Raw genomic sequence first — 20,419 nt, 5'->3', positions numbered from 1 at the left:
CTCGTTTAAAATCGTTTTTAATTAGTAGAGAAAAATACATACAAATCATCTTAACTCATCAAAGAGGAGTGAAAACCGATCTCAAAATTGTTCGAAATAATTTTAAATCCGAAGCAGAAAAAATATGAAATCAGAAAGCGAGTAGGTATCAATCGCGTCATAGGCATAGAAATAAAAAACGAAATCACACAAGAGTCATAGTGATTGAATTGCTTAGAATCATATCTCGCTGTGAACACGAATAAGAAAATTAGAAAAAAACTTTGAGAAAATTTTGTTTAAATATGATAAGATTTCTTGAAATTCAAAACACATTTGCATTGCGATACAATTGAACCAAGTCCTATTCAATTCAAAATAACATCTTGTTTACCATTCTGTTCATTAAACAAAGAGGAAGCATATACATGTATTTGCTTTCAAATGCAGTTGATTAAATATAAAGAATATTATTCTAACTCAATTAAATCCCTTTCTTCAATAGAAAGAGGCTAATTTTTTCAGCACATTGCGATACTGAACTTTTTTCTTCGAGCGTATTTCCTGGTCCCAAAAGCAGAAACCGATTCATTTATTTTTGAATCGAAAAGTTGAACAAGCACAAACAATTTCATATCCGTAAAGCGTGTTCAATTTGGCATTCAACGGTAAAACAAACCTCGAGAGTAGCGAGGGGGGGGGGGGGGGTTAAAGGGAAAAAGTTGCCCACGTAGTCTGTACTTAGCATAAATGTAAAATAAGCACAGGCCAGGATATAAATCGTATTCCCATTAGAAGTCCAGTAATGGAGAATGTGGGAGGGAGGTGAGCCGGAGAAGGAGGGGGAGAGCATTTGAATAAAGTCGGATTAAAAATTAAATATTACCGGGAGACGTAGCGGTGGGGGTGGGATGGAAAAAGGGGCAACGATTAGCGTAGCCGAATGAAAAATTGTACGGTTGAAAAACGGAAATTATTCGAAATGAACAAAAAAAAAATGCCGGCCGGGAATCCAGAAGAGAAAAGAAGGAAGCAACAAAAACCATCCGCGGGGCGCCAAACAGAGGAGGGGGGAGAAATAGAGTTGAACACTTTTTAATATGAATTAGTAATCGTGGGGAAATCGCTTGTGTATATATGGCGTTTTACACGCACTGGCTGCATTCCAGGTGATCGTTTATTTATACGTTGTGCGGTATTCTCCCGGGGGATTCAAAGAGAGAGAGAGAGAGAGAGAGAGAGCGAGAGAAGGGGGAAATAAAGAACGAAATAAAAATCACTTCAGTGGCATGAAATCGAGGCGCAACTTCTTCGCGTGAGAGGCCATAACCGTCATTCGCAAATCCTTATCGTGATCCGGAAGAAACGGGAGCGTCTCGAAATGCGTTAAGCCCTTAAATGCGGCAGGAATCCGAGGAGGTAGCCGACTGGAGAAGACGCGAGTCTCTGGTTATTATGAATTACGGTAGAGACAACAAAACTGAGCCTGGATGAACTCCGGAAAAAGAAAGTAGGGGAAAGAGGAAGATGAGGAAAACGTTCCTCCTCGTAACTCCTCGTTTGGAGGGATAGAACGCTGCTTCGAACCTCCGACGCCGAACCACAAATATCATCTTAGCCAATCTGAGAGGCAAGAATTGCTCGGCTTATACGGTATACAGTTGGGAAAAATTTACGATCCCGCAGCTGCAATTCCGGTGACAAACTGATCGCGATGATCTGAAGTAAAAGGATAAACCTGAGAAGTCGGACGCTTGGCGAAGCGAGTCTTTTGAGATTTGTTTCATATTCTTATCGGCTGTTTATATACTCTTTTCAAGATGGTTTTTTTTTTGTTTTTTGCTGACTCTTTATCGCAAGCTCGACTTGCGGCGCGTTTTTTTAAAAGACATGCCAGGCGAAAATCGATCGGTGACAAATTTGTCTAAAAGCGATATAGTTAGCCGCTCGTAACAGGCTTATAACGCTTATAACGCGGATCACGCGCGGGCAAAACCGCTCCAGGGTACAGACCCTTATAATTATCTGCTCCAGAAATTTTGTCCAGACTCCCTCAGGCGCGGTGGACAACTAAATTAGGGCTTGGTCAGCCGCCCCTCTTTCCAAACCCACCCCTTTGGGCTCACCTTTAATCTGCCATTTTTTATCTCATTTCTATCACGCCAAGTTAATCGATCGTTGCGATCATCGTAACCTGATAAAACGTTTCAATACGAATTACGAATACAAGTACTCCGGAGAATCTTGAATCGTTAAACAATTTCGTTGTTGGCGTAAAAAAAAATGTATGACAATTCATGTTTTATTGTTAGTGAGCGAGAATTGAAATCAATTGAATTATTCGGTATATAACCACCGGAAAACAATAATTTGTCGAAACTCAAGTAACGGGACTTTTTTGGTAAACCAAAAACGAACATTTTTGTCTGAAGAAACTAAAAAACTTACTTCGATGAAATAGACTGTTAATAACAACGAATAATTTCATCGCTTAATTCGACAGCTAAATATTTGAATCGATACTTTCTGGCTCCGATTTAATAAAACGTTATTATGTAATACAGTGATAATTTTCATCTCCTCGAGTAAAATTTTTCAACTCATTAAATTTGAAAGTTTATTACATGATATGAATATTCATTTGATTAATAAATTCCAACTATTTTTAACACCCCTAATATTACAGTAATTATTTAACCGTTCGGACTAGATATCGAATCCCATTAAACCAGATTCGCTATTTTTTATTTATCCAGTAGATTCTAATTCCTGACATCACTGACAACTGTTTGAAATCGTTAATGTATGACTTGAGAATAATTAGGTTAGAAACTGATAAAAATTACTTTCGCACTGAGAAAAATTTCGTTTGTTACAGTTACTAGAAAAATTCAGTTAAACAGGTATCGTTGAAAAAACTGTTTGAATATTGTTGGGATAATGAAAAACGAGGTACACGTAACCATTTTGCGCCTTTATCGATCCTTTTTTGGAAATTGCAACGCAAAATCAGTATCTTCGGTTTACTGTAAATTTTTAGTTAAACAAGGCTTTGAAATCAATTTATTGTTGCACGAGCATTAAATTTTCGCAACAGTTACAAGAAGGTACAGTAACAGCGATCGTAATGAGAAAGAATAGTAACGGATACCAGACTTTCCGGTACCAGCTAGAAAACCAATATTCATTTTCTACCTAGAACTATATTTTTCGATTGTGGTAAAAAATGAAAATTGTCAAGGACTGAGCGGTAACCGGAACTAAAAAATTCTCTCAGTGCTTCGCCGAAAATAGTTAAATAATATGATCCTCACAATTTTCTATCCATAAGCATGGAAAACCCGCCAATTAATTGTAAAAGAAAAAATTAAATAAAAACACTGAAATCGAGTGAAAAACGTGCAAACGTCATACGCACGTCGATCCGCAACGTACAAGGTATACAATCGAGCCGTTCTGTAGCCAGTTTCACGACCCGCTTGTACAACACAGGGTCTGTATGTCTATCGCGTATAGTATAAGGGTAGAATGCACTCGGCGGAAGGGCTTGCACTGCTGGCAACGAACGGAGCGCTCTCAATTCCCCTCGATCGTTCAAGTGAGCGCACGTACAGACGATCCGTCTCACAGAAGGACCGGCGTAATGAACGGGCAAGGCACAGAGAGACTGCAGTAGGTAACTTCGAAGCGGGAAAATACAGGGGAGCGGTAAAAGTTCCACGTAAGAGAGTGAATATCGCGAACGACGGTCGTGTCAATTTTATTCTATTCTTCGGACTTTCGTTTCTTTTCGTTTTTTATCTTTTTTCTCTCGGGAAAAAAATCGTTGTGTCTTTCTCAAAAAAAAAAAAGAAAAAAGAAAGAAAGATAGAAAGATAGAAAGGGAAAGCACTCGATTTCGATACTGATTTTTAAATCACGACGGAACGAAGGGAGAAGTGAGATTCGGTTGTTCTGAAAGCAGCGGCGGTGGCGTTTAAATAGTAATGGAGCCTCGCCTGAATGTCTTTTACTCATTTCCGATCCTCCGGCTGCTGTTAAAAAGTGCCTTCCGGCTCTCAGCGTTTCTTTATTTTTAAATCTGTTTTTTTTTTTCAAATTGTTGTTTTTTTTTTTACGTTTTTAAACTTTGGCTCGTCAGTCAATTATTCAAAATATCCTACCAGGCATTAACCAGGATTTCAGACAACCGGATCATGTTGTTTATAATACCGCCTGCTCTTTATCAACTGAACAGCATTTTTTATGTCAACTCAAGGTGTGGCGAATTGTATTTTTTTAAGTTTCTTCGCTGTTGTACCAGTTCGATAAAACTCTGTAGAAATTTTTTTTCTCATATTCTAACCGAATCGTTCCCAAGAATCGCAATTTTTTTTTTTTTTTTTTTATTAAGACAATGAAATAGTTTCTTGTAACAACAAACTCACTTATTTGCTAACCAATCTGGGAAATTGGAAAAAGAGATTTAGCAGCAATTTTGGTATTATTTCGTTTCTTTTTACTTTAAAATCTTACAACTTCGTCTATGCATAGATTTTAGTTGATATGAAATTGGGTTCGACAGACGATAAAATTTTAATGAGGTTTTCGACCGGAAAATCGGTAAGGATCTTCCTCATCTTGATCTCATCTCGACCACCGGTTTCAGGGCTAAATAATTTACCGAATCCGCAACCTCATGTCCGGCTGTTACGATCCTAGCATATTATAGAGCGATTCTGAAGCTGAAATAAATAGTAGATGTACGATAGAAGACGATGAGTTATGGCGCTTTTCAATATGGGATAAAGTGCCGCTTGAAAAGTTGAATATTTAAATACATATATTCAACGATCACTAGCCGATAATGAGCTAATTTTATAACTCTTTTCTAGAGTAAAATTAGAAAATAAAAAAAAAAAATCCTCATAATAACAGTTTTTGTCTGGAGGAAAAGAAACTAAACGGAAAACAAAAATTGGGAGAAATTTGATTGGTTTCAAAGTGTCGCGTGTACTGTAAACAGAGTTTCATGCTTATTCTATGAGACTGCCGGTTAATTTTGCATAGACGTGTGCAAAACTGAGTGGCGGTACACTATACATACATCAGAGAAATTCTATGCCCGTGGTATATGTGTATTGTACGCATATAACGCGTCGCGGAGATGCTATTGTATTCATAGCCTCTACGGATAACTGCAACACCGCAAGGGATAGGCTGGCCATGCATTAAACAGAATCTAAATACCCGACTTGCTGCCGAGGGCAAGGCAAGGGTTAAATTGAAACTATATAATCAAATACGCAGACCGGAATATGACATCGTTGAACAATTTCAAACCGACGACCCCTTCGTCGTGTGTACAATATTGTTACAGAGGGAAGCGGCCCGATGGTGGAAAGTTGTGAAATAAGTACATTTACGATAATATAACCATTTTGTAAGAACTTTGAACGGGTAACGGTGTTTATTAACCATTTATTCTCGTTGCAATGTCACAAATCAAACTTAGATGGCTACGAAACTCTGATTTGACATTAGATTTTTTGAAGCCTGTCTTTGGAATACCAAAAAATCGTTCGAAGTTACGTGAAATATTTCGAGATCGAATAAGTTTATTTTCGATCTCCTGAAACAAGTGAAATTTCGTCAAATCTCGTATAATCTTCCAATATTTTGTCAAACGATTTTTCGAATCTCCTGAAACCTTGCTCATTTTGTTACGTGAAATAAAATTCGTTGGAATTTTAGCTTCCGTGAAAGCTTCCGAAAATTTGTACTCGTACGATATATTTGAGTCGAAGAAAAAGACGTGAAACATTTTCGCGCCCTGAAAAGTCAATGAAAACCAAAAGAAATCACGAAAAATTATAGAATCCTAAAAACGCGCGATACCCATCGCGATAAAAAATAAAATTTCTGTTCAAAAAAGCACGGTAAGTATGATTCACAAGCGGTAATAAAAACCTGTATGGGGAACCTGAAACCCGTGAATTGTGGTCGCGTGTATTCCATGCGCGAAAAATAGGATCTAAGAAAAAGAGGAAGAAAAACTTCCTCGACAAAAAAAAAGACTGAGAAGACCAAAGAAAAATTCCCGTATCTCCGGGCGATTCTTAAGTGCGATTTGTTGGAGTGTAATATATTTCGCGAATGCGAGTTATTACACGTGAGGTGGGCATGGTTATGGGTTATGGCCTTATGGGGTAGGTACGGGGTTCGGGGCATACGGGGTACAAGGTGCGGGAAGAAGCCGCCGCTTTCCCGGGGAGCATAGTTTCGGTATTATTTACCGTTAACGGTTATACTTTCAAGAGTAATGCCCCGAAATTAACTTACTGTGGCACATATACCATTCGTGCTTTATTGCTTCTGCACGTCGCAGTTGTTCCCACAGCGATTCTCGGGCCCCGTTATAACCTCACCCACTCAGGCACTCGCTCACTTACTCGCTTCGGTAAAGCCTCGAGAAATTACTGCACGCGGGAAAGCTCAACGCCCGCAAAGATCCTTATCGTATATTATCGATACACCGTGTACGACTCGGCGAAAACGGGTGTGTCGAAGTAACGAAAACTGCGAACTCTGCTCGTTTTGAATAAAAAAAAAAAAAAAAAAAAAACGGAATCAATTCGGTCGAGCAGTTCTCCTGGAATTTGGGATAAACGTAATAATTACTTGAATTTTCAAAAACGCGCTATTTTACTAGGAAAAATACGTGCTTTGAAAATGCTGGGAAGTAATAAGGCAAGAAGGTTTTTTTCGATGACAAAATCAATAGGCATTGCACTTACTGTGCCGCTGCCCCGTTATTGAAGGAAGAAGAAAAACGCTTGAGAGGAAACGTAGCGTCGATTAGAAAGGCACAAGTTGAATCATGGCGTGAGAATAATTTTCGCGATTCTGCAATCGAAGACAATTTGATAAGAGGAAAATTTGAGAATTAACAAGGGCGATTAAAAGTGTCCGTAAAAGTCTTTGAAACAAGATATAAGAAAAAAAGAGAAAAGGTAGGGAGCCAAGTGAAGCTGCGATGCGGGGTGAAATTTTTATGGTACTTTTAGCTGATTGAGTTGATAATAATTATGCATAAGGAGACGAGGTATCGAATTATTATGCCATTTACTCGGGTGATAATCACCTCGCGGTTCGTTAAGCTACGAGGCTGTGAGTGAATTTTTTCTTCGTAACAGCCTGGATCGGAAATTCAACACTTATTCTTTATTTTTACGCTTGGTGGTAAATTTTTTTAAATGGGATTGAAATCGAGGACCACCGAAGCATAAGAATTATGAAATAACGGGGGTTTGGATTAAGATTCAAATGTGACAAGTATTCGGGGTGAAAAATAATTTGTTGATACCCAAGCATATCGTTTAACCGTACGTAATTCGGAAATATCACGATAATCAGTCAATTTTTGATTCGATTCTTTTGATGCTAAGAATGAATCGTAACTCTTTCAATAACCTTGCTAAAATGTATCTGCAAAATAAAAATTATCTGCAAATTAACGGAGATGATTTTAATTACGAAAAACCATCACATGAAAAGCAACTGTCTATATTATACGCAAAAGTTATCAACAATCCATCACCGATGATCGACAAGAATTTATTCACCATCGAAACAAACAACGATCAGTCAAAACGATTGCAGTATAAACTGCATATTCTGTCGCTGAAAAAGAGAGTACAAGAAGTTATGAAACGGTGCAGTTTTTTTCATTCGATTCGAAGATCCCTGATCAAGCTCAACTTGGTAAACTGTAATCCGGCACCCGAAAACCTTGATTCAACAATTTTCCCATTTGTTATGTTACGTCCAGCATACCACTTCTCTCTATTTTTCCTACTCGCTAACTCTCCCACAGTTCTTACATTAATCTCATTGTCTCTGTCCTGTCCTCTTATCTCTACGTAGTCTCACGCTATTCACTATCGCGCTTACTCATCAAATTCCATTCCCTACTCCTAGCATTGTCACACCTTTTCTGCACCCGTACGTTTCACGTCTCGAGGAACACGCCTATTCTAACTCTCAACAACGTCACATCTGGACTTCTTACATAGCTTCATACAGCACACTTCGTTTTTACCGCCATCTGAGCTTCCTCGAAATAAATATATAAGTAATATCTCAAACAAACCCTACGTTATTCAATCCTCATCCTGATTTCCGGTTGCCCTGGAACGTAAAAGCGAAGCCAACCAGTTGACTCTTACCGCTCAGGAGTAACTCTACTCACGGACGTAACTGTTAAGAAACTTTTTGACGTAACCGCAGATCAAGCAGCAGAACTTTGCAACAACGGTTCACTTTCCATCAGACAATACACGTTCGATAATTGGCACGGGATTGAGTGGCCGACGTAAACATAAAATGCATGCTCGTTATAGGCCAGGAGCTACTCACCGAGTAATTTTTCATCATCCGGTCTCTTGCGGCAGTATCGAACCGCCTCTCAAGCTCGTCCTCACAGCCGCTAATTGCGCTGAAACTTCGTCGCAGCCATTCCAGATTTGCACGTCGTCACTGCAGATCCGTGCGGTATAACTTCTCGATCGCACTTACACAAACACACGCACACACACAGAGAGTGACATGGACACATTGACGAGGCAAAGTTCAACGCACTGTGATAACTAACAAAACAATAACGGAAGAGCGAACCTGCCGCCAATTTCGTTGAATGAGAAAACAAAATTATCACACTGTATAGTACTTGTATAATCTTCGTTGAGTTAAACGAGACGCGGAATTTATACGCGTAATTTTGATGTTCACCTGCCGACTCTCCGAGCTCAAATGAACTTTGAATGTAAACACGGCTGACCGGAATAAGTTTAGCGGTTGTAAACCGTTCGAGAAGAATGTCGCTGATGTACACGTTACGTTTCACGGCTGATTTAAGGAATCAATTTCGCTGAGTATTCGTCAAAGTTTTGGATAATTGATCTGCGGAATTTGATAGCTGAAAAAGTTTTTCTTAATCATATTGCGGAAGGGTTTTATAATTGTATTTATTTATTTTTTTTTTTTTTTCTAAACTTCAAACCTATATCAAGCTGCAGAGCATTGTTTAAAATTAAATATGCTTGAAATTGTATTTCGATGTTAATAGATTTTGCGGTGTCATTGATTTTGAGCGGACAATTTTTTTTCTATTTCTCTACGCCGCATTTCTCTTTGATTCGTTATAATTTGTGAATTTTCATACTTTTGTAGGAATGCTTCTGTAAGATTCTTCGTAAGGTTGATGGAAGATTAAAGTGTAGAAAATTGAAACATAGAATCTTCAGAATTCTAACAATTCTATTTTTTCGTTTACAGTATTCTCATTCGTTCTGACGATTCTATATTTTGGCTTTCTATAATTTGACCTTCTCACATTTTGACGTTTCCGTGCCTCAACTTTTTATACTTTGAACTTCTATGTAACAAGTTTTCGCTAATTCGATAACGGGCAGGTTTGTAGTTCCCAATTTGAAAAATTCTGCAAGCACCAAATTCCGAATTTTTCGTTGGCGAAACTTAAACTAAATAAACCAAACTTTGAAGTAACATCAAATTTTTAAATACCATACATCGAAATTCTGAATTCGAGCTTGGTGAAATTTCACCAACTTGATCTTTTTTCGTTTTGGATTTTCGACAGTTTTACGTTTCGGGTACGCTGCGTGGGTATATTTTCATTTACGGAATTTTAATCTATGGAAACTTTAATTTTCGGAACTTTGTTCTAACTTTGAGCCGTCGAGTTTACATCCATTCGAAACTTTGTTCTTTCTTGGTCAGTTTGATTTCTTCACTTCAAGTTTCGCCACCAAATAATTCGGAATCAGTCGCTTTCGGAACTTTTGAAATTCGGAATTCGAACCACGCCCCAATTCCTGAATCTGTATTACGGCGTCAATCCGGAGAGCGGCGATATTAAGTGTTCGCACATTCACTTAATCCTGAACGGCGCATATCTGAGGCTATCTTCGCCCCGATCAATCATATGGAAGCGGGATTCGGCGCTGCTGGCGGAGACCCGACGCCACCCCCGAAACACCCTCACCCTCCACCCCTCGAGCTGCATCCCCGCGACTGCCCGGGGGCATGTTATTCACACCAAGTCATATATCATTCCGTTATCATCGACTCTTTATATGCGGCTGCGCTCCATTTTCTGTCTGTTTGCTCTGTTAAACGCCGCACGCGGTTTGATTCAGTGAAGCGCCATTAGCCACGATTTACTCGCTCCCTACGGTTAGATACGAACTCTCCATCTCGCTCTCTCCTCGCCACCGTTTCCGGTTCGAAACTTTTTCCAAATTTCAACTCGAATTCTCACCAAAATCGGGAATCACACCTCAATTTTCTATTGGTCAAATTTTCCGCGGAAACGAATTCGTTTCTTCGTTTCTGGTGTCTCGGTATTTTCGCACGAGCTTTTATTTTGCTCGAGACTTCACCCAATTTATCAATCAAAATCACATTTGTATTTGCGTATTTAGATCACCTTCGTTTCCTTGCGATTCGAAAAATGCATCGATACAAGCATGTGCTAAAAATGGATTGAAAAATTATGAGAAATAAAAATTTTGCTAGAGGAAAAGAGTCCGAATTTCGACTGAAAATCTTAAAAAAAATGAAAACTGGTTGTAACAGGTTGCGGTAAAAGGCATCAATTCCACTCTCAAACATAAACGCCAAAAATTGGCAAAGCAAAAGTTAGTAGAATTTTTTTAGGATTCAACAACATAGTTGCAAAAAAATAAAGCACGAGTGACTATATATCAAAAAAGTAATACTAACACGTACTGGATTTTCTGGTAAATAGTTACGAGGACTTTACAATAACCATAACCAAAAATTTTCCTAACGCGTATATGATTTATTTATTTTTTATAAGTTTCACAGGAAAGTAAAACGTGTTTGACCAACAAACGTTTCGGAATGTCAACCGTATTTTTTGGGAGCATTTAAATCACACCGCATATGCGCCCTTGCATATCACCGTACGGATTGGCAAACCGGCGCCATCTTGTTGGGCAGCCATGATGCTGCTTGTTGAACCGGAAGCGACTGATAGTCGCGGTACTGATCGGTGCCCATAACAGTTTCAGGGTGCGCAGGTTTCGACGAGATATTAATCGTATTGTGCGTTACAAACGCGTACATTTCATCGCTGCGTTATATCCACGTCGGGATAACCGATGGCCATGCTTGATTTTATCCCCATATTTTATGCCCCCAACATCGGTCCTCGTCGACCAATTTCAAAACCCTAAGCTTGTACCCAAAACAATTTCGTGTTTCAAATTTTTGGGATTTGTTTTTCTCTCAAGTTATGTTGAACACTGTTCAAGTTGTTCCGTATTTTTTTTCGAACACTAAGATCAGCTGCTGTCTTTTTTATTCGTTTTATTTGTAAGATCGTATTTTTGTCTAATTTTTAGTATATAATTGAGTAAAAATTATTGCTAAACAAAATGTCTTAAACGGTGGAGCTAATTTTTTGTCCGTATCGCAGAGAAATTTCTATGGAACAAATATCGTTAAATTTTCAATACGAATCGAACTTCAACGTTGCGAAATTTCACACGTACGGGGTAGAGGCAAAAAATCGTGCGGAAAAAAAGACGGCGGGGGGGGGGGGATGAGGAGGGCGGAGGGAGAAAGAGAGATGAGAGAAAAATCTGAATAAAATCCGTTCGAAAATACGGTCGCGGATTCGCGGTGTTCCGCAAATGCCGCAGAAATGCTGCGGCTTGCAAATGGGGGTGTCAGGAGAGCATCGGGGGTGTATTGTGAGGCGTCGATACCGCGGAAGCCGAGATCTCCGTCCGCCCCATCCGCCTGGATATTCAACGGGCAAAAAGCATCTCGAGCAAAACCACAACAAAGAAAATCTGTATTCAGTCGTCGAGGCACCTTATATCCGTTACTGCTGATTACCTTCGCCGCACGCGTCTGGATCTCGAGCCGAAAATAAAGTCCCGTGGTACGAGGTGAGAGAAAAAAAAAAAAAGAAGAAAAAAAAATTTGTGAAAAAAACGTTCGACAGTTCTCGAAAGTTGACCGTTGATTTTTTTAATCTAGTTTTTATCCTGGCGAAGGGGGAAAAAGTGTAACCGTATCGACGCATCTCCCGTCCATCTTCACGGCGTTGATAAGTCCCGGTGTTATGTATAATGTATGTATATTGGCAATATCCGATAATTGGTTGTCGATTGATCCACTTGATCCTGACGCGTGTGGCAAGTGAGTTGGCAAATGATTTCCGCCGACGATCACGGCGTCAAAATTGAGCGACAGGACCTTTGTCCGCAACGTCACCGATATGCGTACCGCGATAACGGGTTGCAGGAATTGTTATCGTCATTATTATTATTCGTAAAACATTATTATACTTCAAATAAATTCGTCGGATCGGGAATATCGTTGAAAGCTTCGGCTTCCGTTGTGTCCTGAGATCGCGGGGGACAATTTAATGGCGAAAAAAAATCAACGGTCGAATCGAAATTTCTCTCGACGTGATCTCGGGTCGATTGGATTAGCCGCAATTAATTAATAACACTCTTCGTCTTATAATCCGCGAAGCGTGCAAGCTTTCTCACCGGTTTGGCGGAGGCACCTCCGGCATCCTAATTTTAAGTCCCGAAAGTAAAGTCCCCGAAAGTCGGCGGGGATAAAACGATTATATGGAGAAATCTCGCTTACTTTGCAGAGGCGAAGTGAGAGCGTAAAAGGGACAGCAAGGGTTCGAGGCGACGCCGGAGTAGCGGCTCGACTTAGCGAAGGGTTAGACGCCATTTAGTACAGGGATCTCCACTCTGACTAAGTCCTTATTAATAAGGTCGGATTAGCATAGCTACGATCCCGAAAGTGAACTCTGCATAATTAAACTGCGAAATCTAGATTATACAAACTATGTAGGTACCTATACCTGCGCTTTACTCACTTTACTCTACCTCTTATCTAGAACCGTCTACATGCTTATACGTACATTTCTATTGTACCTATCATTATGCGTGAGTACTGTTTCGAACTAAAGGTTTAATCAAAGATCACGTCCGTTTAGAATATCCGCAATTCGTTCGGAAGCCAGAAATTTGATTCTCAAAAGAACCAAACTCGAGCCGTAATTAAGTTACATAAACTTTTTCTTTCTTTTCTACTTGGGCTGAAAACGCGAAAATATATGACGGTTTAGAAATTGGAAAATTGATCAATTTTTCGTGATTGGTTAGTGAACGTGCTTTTTTTTTATCGTATAGTATTAAGAATGCAGATGTAACATTACACTGAATACGATTGATAGGAAAAATAAATTGTTCTAAAAATTTTAGCTTCAGAAAAAAAATATCTGACAAAAATTGGATAAAATCTTCGAAGACTCTTAACTCTTCTCGGCTAGTCTAAATGCTTCTAGGCGTTTTAAGCATATCAACCGCAAACGCCAAAATTGTTATTCAAAAATGCCATCCCACCTTAAGCTACCAAACTATCATTTTGGGAACACGTAAAAAACTGATTACAGAATTAGCCACGCGATAGTTTCCTTACAATTAAAACTACTCACTTGATCAAAAGGAAGCGATTTTCCAAACGCAATAATTCTCCCAGTGCCGAAAATCACATTAATGACAGAAGAATACTGAACAAGATTCAATACACGACGCGAAGGAACGAATAAAAAAAAAAATGTGCCGATTCGGTGGATAAAATAACGGGATAACGAAATCAGGCTAGGCATTGAGGTGCATCCGTTCTATCGCAGGAGTGCAATTTATCATCCCGCACGTTTCATAGGAATATTGAAAGCGACAAGATAATCTTTCGGCAGTGTTAGTTCCCCCCTAGCCCCCCCTCCCCTCTCCCTAACGCTACTTTGCGGTTCAGGTTCAGAATTGGGGGAGGGGCGGGGGCGGCGGGGGCGGCGACGTAGCATCGTCGTGTTTAATGTACCGCAAGTCCCGATAAGCTGCTACTGTTATGACGTCACTCCTGGTTTTTGCTTTGCAAACCATATCGCTCCACCTCCACCTCCCCCTGCTAGCCTCCTCTCGACCCCTTCGTTCCCCGTTACGGGTGAAACCGTCACACGCTGCATATATTCCGGAGATATGACGAGTTCCTTTCCTCACCGGTGCAGAATTATACGACAGAATTAGAAGGGTTCATTTCAGTTTAACACAGTATTAAGCTGGCCTTTTCCGCTTCCTGTTTCGCGTACTCTCGATTAAGTCCGCTGCACAGTCGAGGGTGAATTTTGTACGTCGGAGGTTTTTTTTTTTTTTTTCAAGGCATCATTACCGCGGTCTCTGGTCAATTTTTGTTTTGCAAGGGGTTGAGGATATCTGATAGCTCTGTTGTCTTTTTTTGAAATACGCTTTCGAGCCTGTTCCAATTCACGTTGTGGGATTGGCCGGATAAAATACTTTCAGAAACGTACGTTGAATGGGAAACCTAAAATTGCCTTGGATTCGTATTCAAAGTGAATTAGGTTTTTTTCTATCTTGCGTACACACTCGCCAAATTTTGAAAGTTTGTAGATTTTCCAAAGTCAAGAAAAAAGCTTTCGACATGTTTTCAAACAGAAAACGGTAATGTTTTAAAACGACGTCATGTACCACGAGGGCAAATCTTCTCGAATTCGGAAGAATGTGAATAAAGACTTTACAGAGATGTACGGACGTTAATAAATGATTCGGTAAAACCTTTTTCAACAAGTATCACTCGTGCGTCAAGGGTGAAAAATAATTAGTTTATTTTTTCTTTATACCCTACTCTTCACTCGCGACGGGTGAAAAGCGTGTTTCGAGCTTCTTCAATCGCTGAGACACGGAGAACGAACGGTTATCAAAGAGCAAAGATACGTGCGTCCGATCCGAGGAGAGAATTTTCGCTAAATTAAACAGCACCAGGACTCGGCGGAGGTGAATCGGGATGATTAAGTTAACGGGGCTTGATTTAGCGCGGTGGCCGCGTTTCTAAGATGGCGATCTCGAGCCGGGTTCACCAGACAGACGAAGGTCCTTGCAGTGCGGCAGGGATGAATTTTCGGGCAACTGGCATGATCTAGGTCCGCCACAGGCTGGGAGATGGACACGTTCAAGCGGCGCCGTAAATAAGGAACCTGGCACCCTGCGTCCACCCGGACTCCTCAAGTTCCGCTTCGCGGGTGAACCGGATTGGCCTCGGCGCCGCCGCAACCTCGGCGAACCAGGTTCAGGAAGCGTCTTCTACCTATCCATGAATCATTAATTTAGAGTGGATGTTGCCTACTTTGAAATGATAAACTGGGGTCAAACGACCCCCAAATCTCTGCTCCGGCTTCCTCTTCTCCTCAGACTCACTAACTGTTTGATTAACCGAATAGTAATCGTCCCTCGAATGGTTTATGCATGTCATGGATGGATGGATAGAGTCGCGGACGTCAAGATTTCAGATGATCAACGTTCAAACTGCTCATTACGTATTTCGTAAGATCTCGTGAATCTGGAGGAATGGTTTCAATTTTGTCGATTTCTTTTGGCATCGTCGTTCAATCTTGAAATCGAGCGTCGCTACCACTTCCAAGCCCTTAAAAAAAATATTCCTAAATTAAACAAGTGTAATTGACACTTTTTAAGTTCTATTCTAGGGTTGGCTATCTGCGGTTTATGTTTCATTCTTATTTTGGGGGAAAAAAAAAACGCAGAATAGCATTATCTGCCCCAAACTTCGTTGAGAACTCGAGGTACTTCCTTGCTACTTCGTTAGTTCCTCTGTTTCTTTTTTTTATCTTGACGAGGTACTGTTTCAATTCAATCCAACCCGCACCGTTAGATAAATGCGGTGTCGGGTATAACACTGAAAATATTCTACAGAACTCGACACAATTTTGGTGTTGATTTTAAAACCACTCGGGTGTCAAGAATCGAACAATTTACACCGATGATGTTTAATTTTATACTAATCGGCGTGGGCTTTTATTGACACCGTGAATTTTCTAACTAGTGATGATTAACCTCAATCTCGCCCGACACATTCTTGAACGTGCAGCCATATTACGTCGCGAAAGACCAAGAATTGAAGAAAATGAATCGACCAAGAGAAGCTGATTTTCAGATTCGAATTGATGCAGCGCGGTTCACCGACTTCCCAAGCATCGCAATGACCACTCGGCGACGACTCGCGCGCCCTCCGCATAACCCTCAAGAAAAACTTTCGGAATTGTCGGAGTCGTTGAGGTACCGAGGTGACAGTAAAATTTCTGTACAGGGAAGTTGACGTCAGGGTGACGGGGAAAATGATTATCGCCTCCGAAACGGAGGTTGACTCGCCCGAGAAAAGGAACACTTAATCGAAGTGGTGCTCTCGCTTAAGCCGGCGACAGGGGTGACAGGGGTGTCAGGGTCTTGCGGGGTTCGTGATATATTACTTCTTCGCATACACCACCGGTGGCTGTGGCGGCAGTTCGGCAAAGGAGGGGGAGGACTCGACTCGGTTATGCGGCTGACGCAGCCAAGTAGGAATACCTTGGGCTGGATGGATACTTGTTGATTCTTTGAGGGAGCTATAATACTTTGCTAACTTTTCTCAGGGGTACACCACCCGACGTTCTTCGCCCCGCTCGAAACATCTGCTTTGATTTACCAACTAACTTCTCATCCACCCCCTCATCCCCCTGCCCCAAGCAACGTCCCTTCATACTCGCGGTAGCTGCTCTCGCCGCATGGTTGATCCTTCATTCGCGAATCCGCGTGTCCACTTCATTGACGCAGAATAGAAATGAGACGAAAGCTTTCGCCGCTCGTTCACTCGAGGAAGTCGTAAGTTTAACAGCTGGTAATTAAATTGCAAGATTGAGGAAACTCGATTACTTTAATATTCCATGATAATTCACGGAGAATCATTGGAAATAAATGCGTAACAACGCGGCGGGATCGATGTTTCGAAAGCGCCTGATTCCGAATTATTTGCTGGCGAAACTTGAAGTAAAGAAATCAAACTGACGAAGATACAACAAAGTTTCGAATGGTTGGAAAGCCGACGGCTCAAAGTTCCGAAATGCAGGATTCCGAAAATTTAAGTTGCGATAGAGCAAAGTTCCCAAAAGCAAAGTTTCGACAGGGTAAAATTTCGAAAGTTAAAATATACCCACGCAGCGTAGTTTACTCAACAAGTGGGTGTAAAAAATCAGGAATACCGAAAATTAGATTGACCAGAATTCCGAACGTAAGAATGTCGAAAATACAAAACAAAGAAAGCTCGAAGTAGTGAAATTTCACCAAGCTCCAAGTTCGCAGAACTGAAAATCTTGGATCAATCGGAATTTCGATGGTTCAGATTTTAGAATTTTCTCATTTTCGCACTTGCGGAACATTGACTTGTCGGAGTTATGCCCTTTCGGTATTTTGCGATTTCGAAACTTTAAGCGTCGGATTTCCGATCATTCGAAACTTTGTGGTTTCGTCAAAGTTTGATTTCTTTACTGTAAGTTTCGTCACAACAAGATTCGAAAACCCTAGAAATCAGTGTCAGTCTTGCGGTAAACGCTAAATTATGCATGATTTCAATCCATGACCATCAATGTCGACTGTTTTCCGTTGATTCTATTCATAACTTTCTCATTATAAACGCGCTGTTGTTAATTTCCCATACACCGAGTGATTTTAGTCTCGGAATCCGTAGAACTCAGAAAAAAAAAAAAAAAAAACCCCTAGGTAATCGTCGGAAATCAAGTGAACCACATAATAAGGTTAACGAATAGAAGTCATTGATTTGATAAAAGTTGAAAATAGAGAAACCACGCAACACTGGAAATGTGACTCTATTGGTGTCATGTGGTTTACAGCTGAGGTGACTCGATATATTCGTGACCGGAGAGGTGGAATATCGGCACTGAAATTCTAACAACGTTGAGCGAGTGTTTCGACGCCGAGTCATCGATGTCGGCCGGTGGTCGATTAATTATGAGTCCCCGCCGAATCCTAGCTGGGGCAGCAAACATCCGCGGCTAGACAGAAGCTAGGCGAGTCTGGGGAGTGTCCGATAACGGAAATGACCATTGCTGACGTAACCGCGGAGTGTATATTCACCGATAATTACGCAGATCGCAGGGCGAGTATGTGAAGAGGGTCCGAAGCCCCGGCTTGGTCAGTCTTTGCTTAGGACCCTAATGACCCTTCCTTACACCCTGCTTACAAAGGGTCTCCCATGATTTAGAGATCGCACGTACGTCAGGCCTGAAAGCTCAGCTTCCCGTTTTTTACTTGGGAAAGGTCAAATCGTAGGTTGACGCTTTGGTCTGATTTCACTTTCCACATCGAATTGCATAATGGGGCGTATATTTGGTGCTTTTGTTCACACCGGTTCTTTTGTCGATCTCGGTGTATGATCCCTTTCAGAACTCCGCGGGAAAAGAGTGAGAAAAGAGGCGCACACACGAGGCGCGAAGCCCCGCAAGCGTATCAGTATAATAAAACCATTAGAATGATCCTCGTACGTGGATTCAAACCGTATAAATATATCCAGAAGAATATCTCTCGGGCCGTTTCCAACTTCTGTGTAATGTTCAACTTACAATAAATCCGAGGGCGGGAATATTTCGTCGAAATCTTTTCTCGCGCGCTTCGCGAAACGCGTCGAAGCACGAGGTCAGTAGATTTCCACCCTCGCTGCAAGGAACACCCGCAGCGTTACCGTCGCGGTATTACGTCTGATATTTTTTCCACCGCGCGCATTCGTGCACTTTTCAGGTTTCATCATTCCCCGCGCATTCATCACCAAAACAATAATACCAGTTTATTTATTTCTTTTCATCCTCTCGGTCGCACGCGCCCTGGTTTCGACACTTTCCCCTGGTTCTCGCTTTTATTTGCTGCCTCCGGCTCCAGTTCACAAAGCCGAACCCGCAGACCTCGAATCCCGGATAATTCACACTTCGATTCAACTCCATCGGCACGTTGACCAAAAGACGGGGGAAAGAGCGGGTCTTGTGTTTACCAAGCTCTGTAATCTTTCAGGAGTCTTAACCCCCCGTCTACGTATCGATTTTCATCCTCCAACCGAGTTCGGACCAATTTTCGTTGAGAGCGATCGATCAGTTCGAAGGCCTATCGTATTTTTTCATGGTCACAATTGCTAGTGACTTTGAATTGTTGCGTCCGACAACTTGCGGAATCTTTTACTTTTTTCGAGAATACATTTATTTGTCTTTGACGATCCGTACGAATCACTCAGGCTCTGGATTTTTTATATTTGTGACCAATATGGAAAAAGATTTCAATAAATATGTTTCTTTGCAATGAAAAACATTGATTCCACATCCTGTAAGAACAATACCAAAATTTGTCTTTGTCTGTATTCTTATGCGGCTCGTGACAGATTGAATTTTTAATTTTCATTTTTTTTCTCGTTTCTACTTCACCTATTTCTCTCGAGAATATTTTTACGAAGACTAAGGAGATTTTATTACGGCTCTATAATATATTTATGCAAAAAAGTAAGACGACACGTGGCGTCGATTAGGGAAATTTCAGAAGGCCGCGTGTTTTAATAGAAAAGTTTTATATACCAACGCGGGCGGCAACAGTTTGAATCGTTGAACGAACAGGTGAAGCCCCAACGGCAGACGGAGGGAATACCGTAATTAATAAACATTCTTGAAAGCTTCGGTGTTTGTTCTCCCTCCACGTTCTCTCTCTCTCTCTCTCTCTCTCTCTCTCTCGCCTTCCCTTCGCTCGTTTGATTTGTACACAAACTCATAGGAATGCTAATTAAATCATTATTAATCTTGCTTTTGTGCGTTGGTTGTGTAGGTATACAATATTATATATATATATATATGGTGTAACACGCCTCGACCATAAATTGTTTAACTATTTGAGAAAAAATGCAAACGCAAATGCACAACTTTCCTCGATAAGCGAATAATTTCATTACGGTTGCGTTTTCCGTTAATATCCGCGAACGTTTCGCAAGAATTATTGTAAGGCTTTGGTTATTTTACTTACTTTTTTTTGTTCGTTCTTCTTTTTACTGCAGGATGTGGAAAATATTTGTAAACTCGTTTTATTATCGTAACAGCGGAATGTAACGAAAAAAAGAAAAAACATTTTCGGTTCTGGTGTCGTTTTTGTCTCGATATTTTCCACGATACGTTACAAAGCAGCGTCGGTCCAGACGCTCCGTTTCCGGTTTCCTGCCGCCTTGCAATTCGCAGACAGTTCTACGGACACCCGGACAAAACGACCGTCGTGACGGACTCGTCGCCGATAAGAACCATTCATAACGTAAAGACAAAACATGCCCCTCGCCCGCCGGCATACCCCATCAATTCCCATCACAAGGGCGGACACAATGAGCGAAACTTTTATTATTAATGCGACGTAACTAGGCGCGAAAAAAATAAGACTCGCGAACGAACGAAAATTTCCTCCAACAGCAAGGAAAAAAATCACGAAATTTTCATTTTTGC

The 20,419-nt window shown here is 40.8% G+C and overlaps 1 protein-coding gene and 1 long non-coding RNA gene across 4 annotated transcripts in view; one reads left to right on the top strand and one right to left on the bottom strand.

Annotated features, from left to right (window-relative positions):
• LOC124221215 (uncharacterized) overlaps window positions 1-8,903 on the bottom strand; it is a 61,779-nt gene extending 52,876 nt beyond the window's left edge. Inside the window, exon 1 of the long non-coding RNA XR_006883767.2 lies at window positions 8,377-8,903. This is a non-coding gene — a long non-coding RNA (uncharacterized lncRNA). The remainder of the gene's footprint in view (window positions 1-8,376) is intronic.
• LOC124221211 (LIM domain only protein 3) overlaps window positions 1-20,419 on the top strand; it is a 106,604-nt gene that overhangs the window by 33,617 nt on the left and 52,568 nt on the right. The window lies entirely within an intron of this gene.

This window comes from Neodiprion pinetum, chromosome 6 (assembly GCF_021155775.2).
Source record: "Neodiprion pinetum isolate iyNeoPine1 chromosome 6, iyNeoPine1.2, whole genome shotgun sequence".
NCBI classification, from domain to species: Eukaryota; Metazoa; Arthropoda; class Insecta; order Hymenoptera; family Diprionidae; genus Neodiprion; species Neodiprion pinetum.
Note: the sequence above shows the minus strand (reverse complement) of the source record. Positions and strands in the feature narration are given on the sequence as shown.